Source organism: Octopus bimaculoides, chromosome 4 (genome assembly GCF_046866305.1).
Source record: "Octopus bimaculoides isolate indiv1 chromosome 4, ASM4686630v1, whole genome shotgun sequence".
NCBI lineage: Eukaryota > Metazoa > Mollusca > Cephalopoda > Octopoda > Octopodidae > Octopus > Octopus bimaculoides.
The window spans coordinates 59657399-59671331 of NC_142931.1; the positions used below are offsets into that span (position 1 = coordinate 59657399).

Sequence of the window (13933 nt, forward strand, 5' to 3'; positions counted from 1 at the left end):
TCACTGAGTGCAGCCAGCACAGCAACTTAACTTTCCAACCATTATGCTTCATGAGGCACTCTCCCTCCCCAGCTAGAAAAAGCAAATGAAAGCAGAAATAGTGATTATACACTCTTGGTATAGGACATACATAAATGATAGGTGAAAAAAAGAATGAAAAGAAAATGATATTGATAAACAATTTATGGTACAAAAGTGCTCAATGTTAAAGAAAAGGAACCAATTAAAAAAAGGAAAAGAAAGAATCAAATCAGGTGCAGAAATTCATTAATATCAATCTAACAATCTTTTCTTTTCAGTGGTAAAACTAAAATCATAAAAACCAGTGAAGTTACTAATGGGTCATCAATATTAAGGTGGTGACTACACTAGAAAAATCATTGATTTTTTTTACCTGCATTGTTATATGTTGCCTTGATTTACTCTACAACTCAGCCATCAGTCAGATACTTTTATTCATAAGGGTGGTTTAGTTATACAGATAGATTTATGTCTGTTATAAAATATACTGTGTAAATGGATAAAAAAGGAATAAAAAAATCTCTAAATTGAATAAGTGTTGCACTTAACTCAAGGAGTGTTTTAACGCTCAGTCTGCTAGTACCTCATTAATGACACATTATCAGTGCTTATTACAAATAGTTCTGCTCTAAGTAGCCTTTCTAATGTCTTGTAAACCAGTAGTCCCTAACATGTAATGTATCCACAATAATGAGACAGCCTGCCAGTTATACTGCTTTTGATGTGCTTTTTATAAATCTGTTATTTTCCCCCTCATATTATAAGCTACAGAAACTTTTCAGTTGGTAGTGGAGGAAGGAGCAATTAACTTTATCTTATCTGCCCCCATCAATTCATACTCTGTGTTTAGCAGAATTTTACTTTTTTTTCACTTCTCTTCACAAAGGCTGACAAAAGAAATAAAATAAATTCATTTGCAAATTATAAAAATAAAATAAAAAAGAGAGTAAAAAAATTATAAAGCAATCTACTTAACTAAATGAACTTCAGAAGATATCTACATCAATACAATTCTAAAATTTAACCAAAATCATAGCCAGACTTAGCATTTCCTATTTATTGCTCCAAAATATTAATTTGTTCCAACTTCATGCTGTGGCACGGAAGGAAAGCCATAATATAGACAAGAAATGTTATCTTTCAGTGAGTTCTCACTAAAAATACTTCACATTTTAGTAAAAAAATCAATAAGCTAGTAATTTTATATAGGTAATTTTCAACCTCATTATCAGAAATTCACTCAAAAATAGACAGTTAAACCAATAATAAAATACTCAACATTTACAGATACATTCTACATAGGTAATTAAGATTGAATTCTTTAATCAGTAATTTGAATTAATCAATAAAATTTGATTACAAGACAAGCTAATACATTGGCATAAGCAATAAAGAAGAAATATAGGTATTTTGATAATATTTGAGTGTCACTCAGTCTGTTTGCCTGCTTGTGCATTATATATCAGCAAAACTGAGTCAGTCAATTACATCTAGAAATTCTATGAGCTGGCATAACATGTGTATAATTTAATCTTCCAATCATATTGACCATTTTTAAGAAGTCAGCATTGAAAATGCTTCTCCAAAAGATATGATAAAAATAGATCTTTCATTCAATAATTTCAGTTATAAGAATGCTGGAAACCTCATCCTCCATGAGCTGTTTATCTTATTTTTATGTTTTCTGTGAGATAGGAATGTGACCTAAGCAGGCTATCACAGAGACCAAGAAAGATACAAATAGAACTCTACCAATTTAAAGTGTGATGTTGCCAAAGCTAATGCAGAACTTTTACCATGTATATATAGATACATAATAGAATTATGTGCATGTACATATGTGTGTGTGTGTGGCCTGCATGCATGTGTAGGTAGATATATAATTATAACACTTCAAATAAGAGGAAATTTATATTTCAAGATACATAGAAAGTCAATGTAAAGAAGAAAAAGTAAACAGAAATAAATGGTATTTATATGCATGTGTCTGTGTGCACATTATGAAATAAATCATTCATTACTCACATTTAACAATGTAGCTGTTCGTGAGAGATTAGAGTAACAGTGACATTGATGTGGGTGATATTTTCTCTGATAATCTCATTAAATATTTGGTTGTTGCAGAGGACAGAACAATGCAGCAGTCTCTATAAAAATATCTCCAAAATCTAGGCTAGCAATTGAAGGAATATGTCATTATTGTGCCAGGCCTCTATATCAATTGATGTACTATCATTTGAATCAGCAACAAAAGCAATTACTAATACTAACATTGAGATAACTGAGTTTAAATTAATCTTCATAGACGTTGTACTTACTTAAGGTATTCACTGTTTGTTTAATAATTAATATTTAATGATATATCTTCAAAACATGTACATAATCAAAAGAATGTATAACAAGGATTTCTAACTTTGGAGTAGAATGCAAAATTGATTCAGTTTTCTCCTGGTATATTACTCGTACTTGATCCTGTGTTTTAATGTTGATGTTGTTTAACCCTCAAGTTAACTCTGAGAAAGTAAACCTATGACCAAGGATGTTCCATCTATAGCTATCCTTTTCTTTTTTCAGTTTATCTAGACCTACTTTATCTAATATGCCCTTTTTGTGAAGATACTTGTGTATGATTCAAGGAAAGATTTAACAGCTAACTCTAGCGTCCCCTACAAAGGTCAAGATCACATCACATAAGAACATTGCGGCACAATTTCTTCACTGCAAATGGCCCTGCTCTTTTCAATGTTATCTCAAAAGAAGTACCTGGACAAATGCCTACACCTGTATACATCTCTGCCAACAACAATTCTCTGCTTGAGTGGTCCATGGTGTCCTGTTAAAAGACTTTTCCAGGTGGTGCTATTGAGTTAGCCATGGCCTGGGCTGATAACGGCTGAAACCAGTCTAAGTTATCTAAGTTATCCCAACTAACTAGCCTCTTCATTACTAAATTTTGATTTGTATCTACTAAAAAAGAAAAGCATAAAAAAGTAAATAATAACAGTATTACTTCAGATTAGTTTTCTTGTTCAGAGTGTAGTAAAGAAGCTTGGCTTGCAATTAAGTGACTTTAAGGTAACCTGTCTCTTAGTACATTGAGCAAGTGTTTTCTACCATTGCCACAGGATGACCAAGGATTTGTGGGTGAAATTTGGACGATGTAACTACACAGGAGCCCTTCAAATGAATGGATGGATGAACACTCAGACACATACACATAGAACTGCTGAAACTGTGCTTTTATAGAGTGTCTAAACTAATTTAATATTTATGATCATAAACCTTAACCATCTACTTTATCATGTGCTACAATTGTTTGTATGTTGATAACCTTTTTTAAAATCATAATAACATTGAGAATTTCATGGTTGAAACTATGTTAAATGATATTATAAAAAATAAAACATAAAATTATCTTTATACAGTCTAGGGTTAAGTGTTACAAAATATCAAAGATTCTCACATGGCAGGTGAGACAGATATAAACAAAGTAGCTAGTATACTGAGACTTTAAGGCACTAATTTGAATGGAAGAAGCCTATCTTGTTTTAATTTTTTATTATCCTATTGATTCACCAAGAACCGTTAAATTATAGAACTCAGTGCATAGATATGGAGCATTTCACAATACAATGTAAATGAAAAGGCTCATAATTGCTTGTAATCAGCATTTCTTGTTTCTGTTATTTCAGCCTGTAATCCCAAACTGTTTTCTTTTGAATTAACTGTTGTTTTGAATATATTTTACAATATTGTACAAACACTATCAACATTTTTTCTCCAAATCACGTCAGAAATCAAAGAAGCTAGTACTTATACAAAAGATATCTAACTTCATGGATACAAAGTGCTGATAATTCAGTTCTTTTGTTCAAACTCCAACTTCGTGGAAACACAATTCTTAATTTTTCACTGAAACAAATATACCACATTTTGGATTTGAAGCTGCCATTCCAGTAGTGTTGCACCTTATCTACAGTTGACCAGGTAATTTTGAAATCATTGAAAACACAAGAACCATATAAATTTAAACAATGCCATAAAACAATAAATCTTTGAATGTCAATTCAGGTGCTGCAATATATATTTTTAGGTTCATCTCTGTTGCTTGTTTCTAATTCAGCACAGTACATTATCAACTTTGCTAAACAGTTACCATCAAATGGACAATTCTCCTGAATTCTGAAGTAACATGATTGATATTAGCCAGCTGTTTGTCTTTTTCATTTAGCTTAACAACTGAAATTCTGAATAGCTAACCTTAACACAATTCCTATTTAATATCTTGCCATAGTTATGATCAGGTGAAAATCAAAGAACTCTCAAGCTATATTAGTTCTTACTACTAGAACAAATATTGAATTATACAATAAAATATATTTTTTCCTATTCCTGTTGACTAAATTGCACTCACAAAGTATTAGTCAACTATGACTGTGGTAGAAGCACTTGTCCGAGGCAGAATCAAACCTAGAACAATATAGTTGTGAAGAGAACTTCTTCTTTAATTACACAGACAAGGTTGCACCATCTTTACTGTAGACATGCTACTGTAAATATAAGAAGAGGTGGTGACCACTTTAAAAACATATACTGAGCAAGCTATAGAACTAGACAGAAGTTTTATAATCTCTTGTCTATACAGTCACTCAGTCTTCTTGATTTAAAGAAAAATCATTTATATGATAGCAATGTTTAGGATTCTGAGCATTAAAACCTAGAAAGCTTAATACTGATTTTTAAAACTTTCACAAGATTCTTTCGTAGGTATGGAAATGTTAGCAAATGATTTTCAGACAATATGTCATTGATTTACACAATAGTCAGATTAGATTTCAAGTTTTTTTTACATAGGTATTAAATGCAGAATTTATTATATCAAACAATAAAGAATCAAAATATCAGTCCTAACAACATTAATGCAAATGTATATGCCTGCTGATATTGCAGAGGTTTTTAAGTGTCTTGCTTTAGCTTCAATCTCATGGAATTAAACAGAACAGGAATAAGCTATTAGTCTATCAGAGATAACATTCCCAGATGATGTGATATTTGGTCTTAACAGCTAGATGAATTGCAATAATGTAGAATAAAATGTTCTTCCCAGAGACATGACCAGATATATACAGTAGATTTGAACTAATGATCTATGAGTTGGAGGTACAATACCTTAACCACTTAGCTGTTTTACCTCTGCTGACAATAGTGAAATTTCAGGATATGGACATTAGTCTCAATTTGAAAATATATTTAGTCTTTTCTCTTTATTTTTAAAATTAAATAGTTAAATCTAATAAGTATACAATATTTCCACCCAAAAAGTAGGAAATTGTAGGTAAGAAAGTCATTTGTGCTATATTCAAAATTCATTTCCGTCAGAAAATTCATCTGATCTTTAACATGTATGCTTCATTTTAATTTTTAATTAAGAAAATATCCTTGACACCTGATACTTCTTACAAAAATATTTGAAAGCATCACAGATACATATGTAAAGTTCAACTAGTTAACTCATTTCCTATCTCCTTTAAATCACCTCTATCCACTGAAAACTCTTGTTTTATTCCCTAACACTGTCACAAACAGTAGTTGTTATCTCTCTTGAATGCAATGCATATTACCACATGAACACACATTGTCATTGCTTCAACTCACTTATACACAACTTGCTACTAGTTACTCAAAGGAGCATCTTAGTACATTATCTTCAATGCAATGCTGACTGTTTCCCTATTGTATGGATTTCCAATACAGATTTTCAGCTTAACACTACATTAAGCAGCTAAAAACAAAAGGATATTTCTAGATCTAATTTTTATATTAAATATGGATATGATAAGTTTGGCATTTTACAACAAAATGCTTTTCGTACACAGAGCATTTTGTTGTAAAATGCCACTCTAAAAGCAAAATGATACTGTATTTCATTTAAAAGAACAAAATGTATTGACCAAATTCAAAATACAATGCTTCAGACAGAACTAGAGCCTTAAATGAATAGAGTTTGGTTTTGACACTTTGACTATTCATTTACTGCAACTCTTATGTACTGAAATATGAATAGAATCTATTGAAAGAGACAGACTTGTTAATAAAGTATGAAACAAATTTCAGGGTACATTTTGAAATGTTTTGATCTCTTGTAATATTTTAGCAAAGCATTGGAACTGTTCCAATAGTTGATAAAAGGAAACAATTAAAAAGAGATATATTAACCCAAAATTTAATTGAATGTATATTGAACAGTAATACATAGGTTAAAAAATACTACCATGCAAAATTTTGACATGGCTAAAATAATATTTTATGTATTCTTAGATCCTTAAGTTTTATTTAATGACTTATGAATTTCTTCATTTTTTTCAGAGATCAGTTTGGTTTGAAATATAAAATGTATTTCCAAATGTTAAAATCTTACATAAGGTATATTTTTTTGGTTCTCATTAACACTATGCATAAGGCTAAACTTAAGCATGTATCATCAAATGTTCCACTTCAAACAAGTCCATGGGTAAGGAAGATTTATAGGTCATTATCACCATAATGAAAACTACTGAACCTAAAACCTTTCACCAAAATTGGCTGTCTAATCATGAATAACTAAAAAGTGTAATATTTCTGATAACATTGTATGGCAACACCAAGCAGAGAAACCAGTCTTTCCAATGGGTAATGATGGATTCTATTTTTAATGATAATTTTGTCTTAGCTTTGCTTCATCAAAGTCTTCTTTCTGTTTACTTTCTAAGAATGGAATATTCTTCTTATAATAGCAAAAATACTATAACTGAAGCCTTTCTCTAATTGCAATAGATTATCTCAGTGTTCTGGAACATAGTAAACAACAGGTCGGAAACAAAATGACGGAAGAAAAGTATCAATTGTACTTATCTCTACCAGTTTAACTTCAAAGACAAGGAAAAGCAAATTCTTTTAATGCAAAGTAATATCCAGTTTGCAAAATATTTCTTTAGTGTTGGTTTGTTACCTACATTCTAACATACACTAACTATATCTACTCCCCCACCCAAACACCCTGCATCTCTCTCTCCTTCTCTCTCTTTCCCTCTTGCAATTTATCATTATATACATATTAATCACAGATGCACACACACACACACACACACACAAAGGCAGAGGGATAGATAAGAAAAGAGATGGCTGGATAGTTGCATTTAAAGATGATAGCATTGATAGGAGGTTGTTATTATAAAACATATCCATCTATAAAACTTTTACTGCAGTTATACATGCTCTGGCACAAAATATATCATTACATGTTTATATAGTGTGCTTGTACAGTGATGTAAAAACATGTTTGTATCAAAATCAGTACATTCCTGGTAAGTATTTTATTGAACCAAGAGAGATGAAAAGCCAAGTCAAATATTGGCAACATTTAAATAGACAAACTTGAGTGAGCCAGCAATGCATTGGAAAGCATCTAGTTTAAGTACACTACAATATGTGGCAATATGATTCACATCTTTACTGATATGACAGCCACAATTATATTCACATTCCAAAGCATAAAGAGACTACATTATGAATGTCAATATTTATTATTCGAATCTAAAAGCAATTATTAATTTACGGACACAAACATAAAAAAATTAGGTTTTTAATCAGTATGAAAATAAAATTGAGATCTTGAAATATGAAGTGAATGAGGCACTTGAAATTGGGAGCTATCCATGAGAAGTGACAAATGGTGCAATTTCTTTAAATAAGTAATGATAAAAAAAGATAGATGGCAAAGTTAATGGGGGATATTGAAGTTAAGAGAGTTCAGAATGTGGAATTGGAAAATAAGGGATGATAGTAAATAGTTTTAATGCTAGAATGTTAGTTTGATTAATAAAAAGTTATTGATGAAAGGAAAAAAATCAGTCAGAGTTGATAAATTCATAAGGATATAGTTCATGGAGAGAGGAGGATTAAGGAAGCAATTAGTTCCAGGGATAGTATATACAAATAGAAATTTACGAGGTGGTTCATTTGCTGAACTTAATCTGAGAATTTTCAAATATTCAAAGGTAGAACTTTGTTTTCTCAGTGCTTATCTACAGTTGGAGCACTTTGTCATTTTGTGTAGAAGCAAACACCTCTGTTATATCTCACATCAAAAAGTATGAGATTCAGGATATTTCAAGAGGGGTCTTGATCACTTTGGAAATATTGAAGAGAAGGTATTCTGGGTGGTTATTACAGGAATTTAAGAGAGATCTTTATGAGATGAAGTACAGAAAAATGTGTTCCTACATTCTAAGATATAGACCGATGAACAGAATAAGATAGAAAAGACTGGTACACAGCAGGTACTAATTAAAGTATGTATTTTTCTAAGTTACTTATGCATTTTGCCATGTTTGTTGTTGTGTCTGTTTAATTTCTAGTTAACTTTCATCCAGCAGATCAATGGTCAAAGACAGTCTTTTGCATATCAAGAACCACATTTTATAATGTATGCTTCCTATTTTAAAACAGCAGGGGCTGATATGAAGGAAATTTGGTTGCTATTTTCTAGCAGATCAAGCTATCACGTAGAGATTCTCTCATTGGTCTGATTTGTCATACTCAGATTCCCTTTGTAATGTATGTTTTAAACAGACATACTTTCACTGCAAAAGAGGAAAGTGAAAGTGCAACTAACTACCCTAAAGGATATACTCTACATAAATAGCAGATATTTTTTAAAGGAATGAGAAAATATATTTGCAAGCTAGAGATATGTTTATGCATGTGTGCATAAACACACACACACACACACTCACCCTCATCATTAGTTCTGAAACTGCAGTTTCATCTCATTTGTCAGGCATAATGACTTGAGATGTTATTTAATTATTTCATCTAATCATTTTAGTCTATATCATCTTTGGCTTTCTATCACTAGCATCAGGCCTTTGGATTTATTTATTTACTGACTAAACACACATGCTACTCCTTCATACTGCCATCCCCATCTATCTATCTTCTGTACATTAGCCAATACTTTTGATTGACAGTCACTTTCCAGAATATTCCATTAACCAGTAGAGTGGTCTACATTTGTTATTGATGACTCATACTCTACTTTCACAACGCCAATCAACTATTTAACAATTTTTCTTTTTTCTTTTTCTTTTTTTTTGATGAATATCAAACAGGAAAATGCAAATTAAATTATCACCTTACTTACATATGCAATAAGAAACCCCAACACTTCCTACACCACTGCACTATTGCTTTATCATTTGAGATGGCATACCACTACATGGACATACATAACTTCAAGACATTCACAGAATAAGCTGACAAGTTAGCATGCTTTCAATCAGTAACACTCACTCTACAACTGGCCCACTGATCAACTGCATCATCTTTTTAGTCTCTGTCACCAGTACCACAATTTGCTAACTGTATGTGTGTGTGTATACATGCACACAGTAAGCAAGTTATCTTGCTCTTGCTCTTTATATATATATATATATATATATATATAGGCATCAAATGTTGTGTGCAAGAGAGAAAATTTCGCTGGTTTGATCATGTGATGTGTATGGATGAAGACAGTTATATAAAGAAGTATGTAAAGAACTCTAATTGTGGAGGGTACCTGTAGAAGGGATAGACTCAGGAAGACGTGGGACGATGTTGTTAGAAAGGATCTTTGAATGCTGGGCCTGTCTGAGAAAATGACAAAGGACTAGATGTGGCGATTTGCTGTACTTGATAAGACATGTCAAACTAAGTAAAATTGCTGTCCTCCACACATACAGGCTTGTTCTTTCAGGTGCTGGTGCCACATAAAAAAAGCACCTATGTTGGTGCTACATGAACACACCTGTACCAGTGTTGTGTAAAATGTACTCTTGCCAGTGGCATGTAAAATACACCCAGCACACCCTGTTAAGTGATTGGCATTAGGAAGGCATCTAGACATAGAAACCATGCCACAACAGACAATTGGAGTCTGGACAATTCCCTAGCTAGCCAGCTCCATGTCAAACCATCCAACCCATTCCAGAATGGAAAGCAGAGGTATGAGGATGATGATGATGATGATGACGACGACGACGACGACGACGACGACGACGACGACGATATATGTGAAGGTGTATGTCCTAGTGACTAGGGCATTTCACTCATGATTGCAAGACTGTAATTTCAATTACTGGAACTGGTAGTGAATTGTATTCTTGAGCAAAACACTTCATTTCATGTTGCTCCAGTTCACTCAAATATATAAATGGGTAATCCTGTGACAAACTGGCATTCTGTTCAGGACCAATGACTGCCTGCCTGCCTAGCCAGCAGGGTGACATCATTTAAAGGCTACAGCAATGCAAGGAAGCACATTATAACCAGCAATGCATGACGACATCCAATAGTCTGTTTGGTATGGTAATTACATATGGTAAAATACTCACCACTTACAAGTGGATGTTGCATTAGAACACACAAATACTGCAATATTTACCAAGAGAGAAAATTCTCATATTGTTTTATGCTACATAAATGCTCATCATAGCCATTGTCAGCAGCAGACAATCACCATGCAGTAGAAGTAGTGATAGCTGTCTGTTGCTGGTGAGAGCTATGATGTGCTTTTATGCACCAAATAACCATATTAGATTTTACTCTCTTGGTAAATATTTCAGTATTTGTGTGTGCTAATGCAACATCCACTTTTAAGTGGTGAATATTTATCTTTTGGTATTAATACTGCTTCTGTCACTCTGTCTGTCTGTCTGTAATGTATGTATGTATGTATGTATGCATGTACGTACATATGTACGTATGTATGTATGTATGTATGTATTTATGTATACATATTGTTGAGACATTCTGTGTATGTATCCATGTAAGTATGTACATACGTACATATGTATGTATGTATGTATGTATGTATGTATGTGTGTGTGTGTGTGTGTGTGTATGTATGTATGTATGTATGTATGTATAAGCAATTTCAGATATTTTCAACTTTTTCACAAGATTAAGGATTTCTTCTCTCTCTTCTATCTTTTTACTTCTTCAAGATCAAGAATAAAACTTTCTACTTACAACAGTATAGTTATCTTTCCAGAATCAAAGAATTCAACAAAACAAGTTCTGATACTCACCTGGAAGAAAAGAGAAAATAAAAAAAGAAAGAATTATTCAAGTGTTTTTATATTAGAGTACATTCTATTTACATTCTGATAAACTTTGTTCACTCACATACTGCATCATTATGTTTTACAATATTTGTTACTAATCACAAGCAGCCACTCAATAAAATAAAACTGACAGTAAAGCAACATAAAAGGACTATAATTTGCCTCCTTATTTTTCTTATAATTATTTTTCATTTTTCAATATTTAGATTTAATGGCATATTTTTTGTCTGTATTTGTCACAAATCTTACATAATGAGGCAAATATTTGCACTCAGTAGAAATATTCTTTTCAATAAGGTCAAAATTGCATAATGCTGCAATGATGCATAAAATAAAACTAAAACAAAATGTATAAAGAACTGAGAAAAAAAAAAGGGTGGGTGGGGAAAGCTGCTGCTGAGATTTTAACTGAAGCACATTTAGATTTAAAATTTGCAGATTTGATTAATTCAAATTAAACAGATAGAAAATAACTTTATATATAATCCATTGAAAACCAATAATTGCAAATGTTTAAAATTTGATGAAACTATTACAATTTTCATAGGAAATAGTCAAAGGAAATATAATCAACTAAAAACATATTTTAGAAATAAAAAATAATGCATAATGTTAGTCAAAAAATAAAATTGTAATAACAAAAAAAAAATCATCTGAAAATTGTAAAACTAAAAGATGAAGAACGAATGCATTAATGTGTCATTTTCATTGAAAATGTAATATTACATCATATAGTAACTCCTGCGTGTAAGCACTGAAGGCAACTAAAGTGAAAAGAATTGTCAGAATCAATTAAATATCCTATCTTCTTCATGTACAGAGACAGAATCCAACATTCAATAAGAAATCAGGCAATAGAATCGGATATGGTTTTTAAATGGTAGGAATTATCAAGTGCTTAAAATGAAGTCTAATTAGAGATTTGAAAAAGTAGTAATTAGTTTTCAAACTCATAAATCAATACACACACACACACACACACACATATATATATATATATATATATATATATATACATACATATATATAAATATACATACACAGGTGTGTGTATATGAGTCGGTTTGTTTTTGTCTGTGTGCCAGCTGGTCTCTCAGCCTGCATATGTTCATACTTTAAGCATTTCAAGTGACCTGAAGTAGATATAGCACTATGAATGTAGAAATACTTGTAATTATAGTTATAATAATTTTCTCATATAAGCACATGGCCATAAATTTGTGGGGAGGGGAATAGATAATTATATTGAACCAAGTACATGACTGATAATTTGGCGATCTTATGGTACGAGTCCTAAATATCGGCCTTTTCCGTAAAAAGTGTCTTTGGCGATCTTTACCAAAGATCAGCCTTTTCCGTAACACCTGCACGATCTTCACTACGGTGTTAGGGTTAGGGTTTTACTGTCAGGGTTAGGGTTATGGTTAGGGATGGAATTCCCTAACTGAAACCGTAAAACACAAACCCTAAGCCTAAGCCTAAGCCTAAGCCTAACCCTAACTCTAACCCTAAGCCTAACCCTAACCCTAAACCCTTCAAAATAAATCGTGCTCTCTGTATGTCTTTCGCTTTTATGACGTCGTGTCCCTGTTTCTCTCCAACACTTTTTTACGGAAAAGGCCGATCTTTGGTAAAGATCGCCAGAGGCACTTTTTACGGAAAAGGCCAATATTTAGGACTCATACCGTAAGATCACCTGATAATTTATTTTGTCAAACTTAGAGGGATGAATGGCAAAGCTGACCTCAGCAAGATTTGAACTTAAAATGTAAAGTGTTAGAACAAATATTGCAGAACATTTTGTCTCTAATGAGTCATTCCGCTGTTTTAATCATAGTGATAATAATAAGACTATTTTCTGTTTTCTTTTGTAGAGCCTGGTACTTATTCTCTTGGTCTCTATTGACAAACTGCTAAGTTATGGGACATAAATACACCAACACCAGTTGTCAAGTGGTGTTAGGGGACAAATACATACGCAAAGACGCTCACACACACACAGATATATATGATGGGCTCCTTTCAGGTTTTGTCTACCAAATCCACTCAAAAGTTGTCAAAGATGCCAAGCAGTGGAACTGAAAATGGGACCATGTAGTTGGGAAGCAAACATAACACACAACCATGCCTGTATCTTATTTATTCTACTTACACATTGGTCATAACCTCAACTATTTTCTAATTAGTTGTAGAGCACTTGGTGAATACATCTCTTGATAATATGTGTACCTTGTGAGTTTTATATGCAACTGGTTACCACCTAATTCTGTATCATAAAAGAAGTGATTTCACTTACATCATAAATACCTTTTAGTAAAATTAAGAGTTACAACATCTCATTTCTTCCTCTGAAATATATAGCCTCTGAACCTCTTAGTTTAAACTCATATGAATAGTTGATAGAACTAGTAAGTGAGTGATAGCATGGTTTAACCTTCAGTGAATGGCCTTATTGTACACATTAGGCTATTCATCTCATGTAATGTACCAATATATTGTTCATCCATGAATCAGTGAGAGAAGCCTCTACATGGTCACTAAAAATAATAACCAAATCTCTCTCTTAACCCTTTAGCATTCAGATTACTCTGTCACGTGTAATGCTTATTTATTCACATTGTTTTGAATTAAATATGCATTATCTTGTGGCTCCAATATTTCAACAAAGCGACTGTTTACTTTGATAATGACATTGTAGGGTAGGTGCAAGATGTTGGATCTGGCCAGTTTGAACATAACTGCAGTAGAATATTTTGGCTGGATATCAT

General features: G+C 32.3%; 1 long non-coding RNA gene across 2 annotated transcripts in view; it reads right to left on the bottom strand.

Moving 5' to 3' along the window:
- LOC149136066 (uncharacterized) overlaps positions 1-13933 on the bottom strand; it is a 238785-nt gene that overhangs the window by 145629 nt on the left and 79223 nt on the right. Inside the window, exon 1 of one of the 2 annotated variants that reach the window (XR_016241523.1) lies at positions 11071-11131. The exons of the other annotated variant lie outside the window; for it this stretch is intronic. This is a non-coding gene — a long non-coding RNA (uncharacterized LOC149136066). Of the gene's footprint in view, positions 1-11070; positions 11132-13933 lie in introns of those variants that run through there. 2 annotated transcript variants of the gene reach the window in all.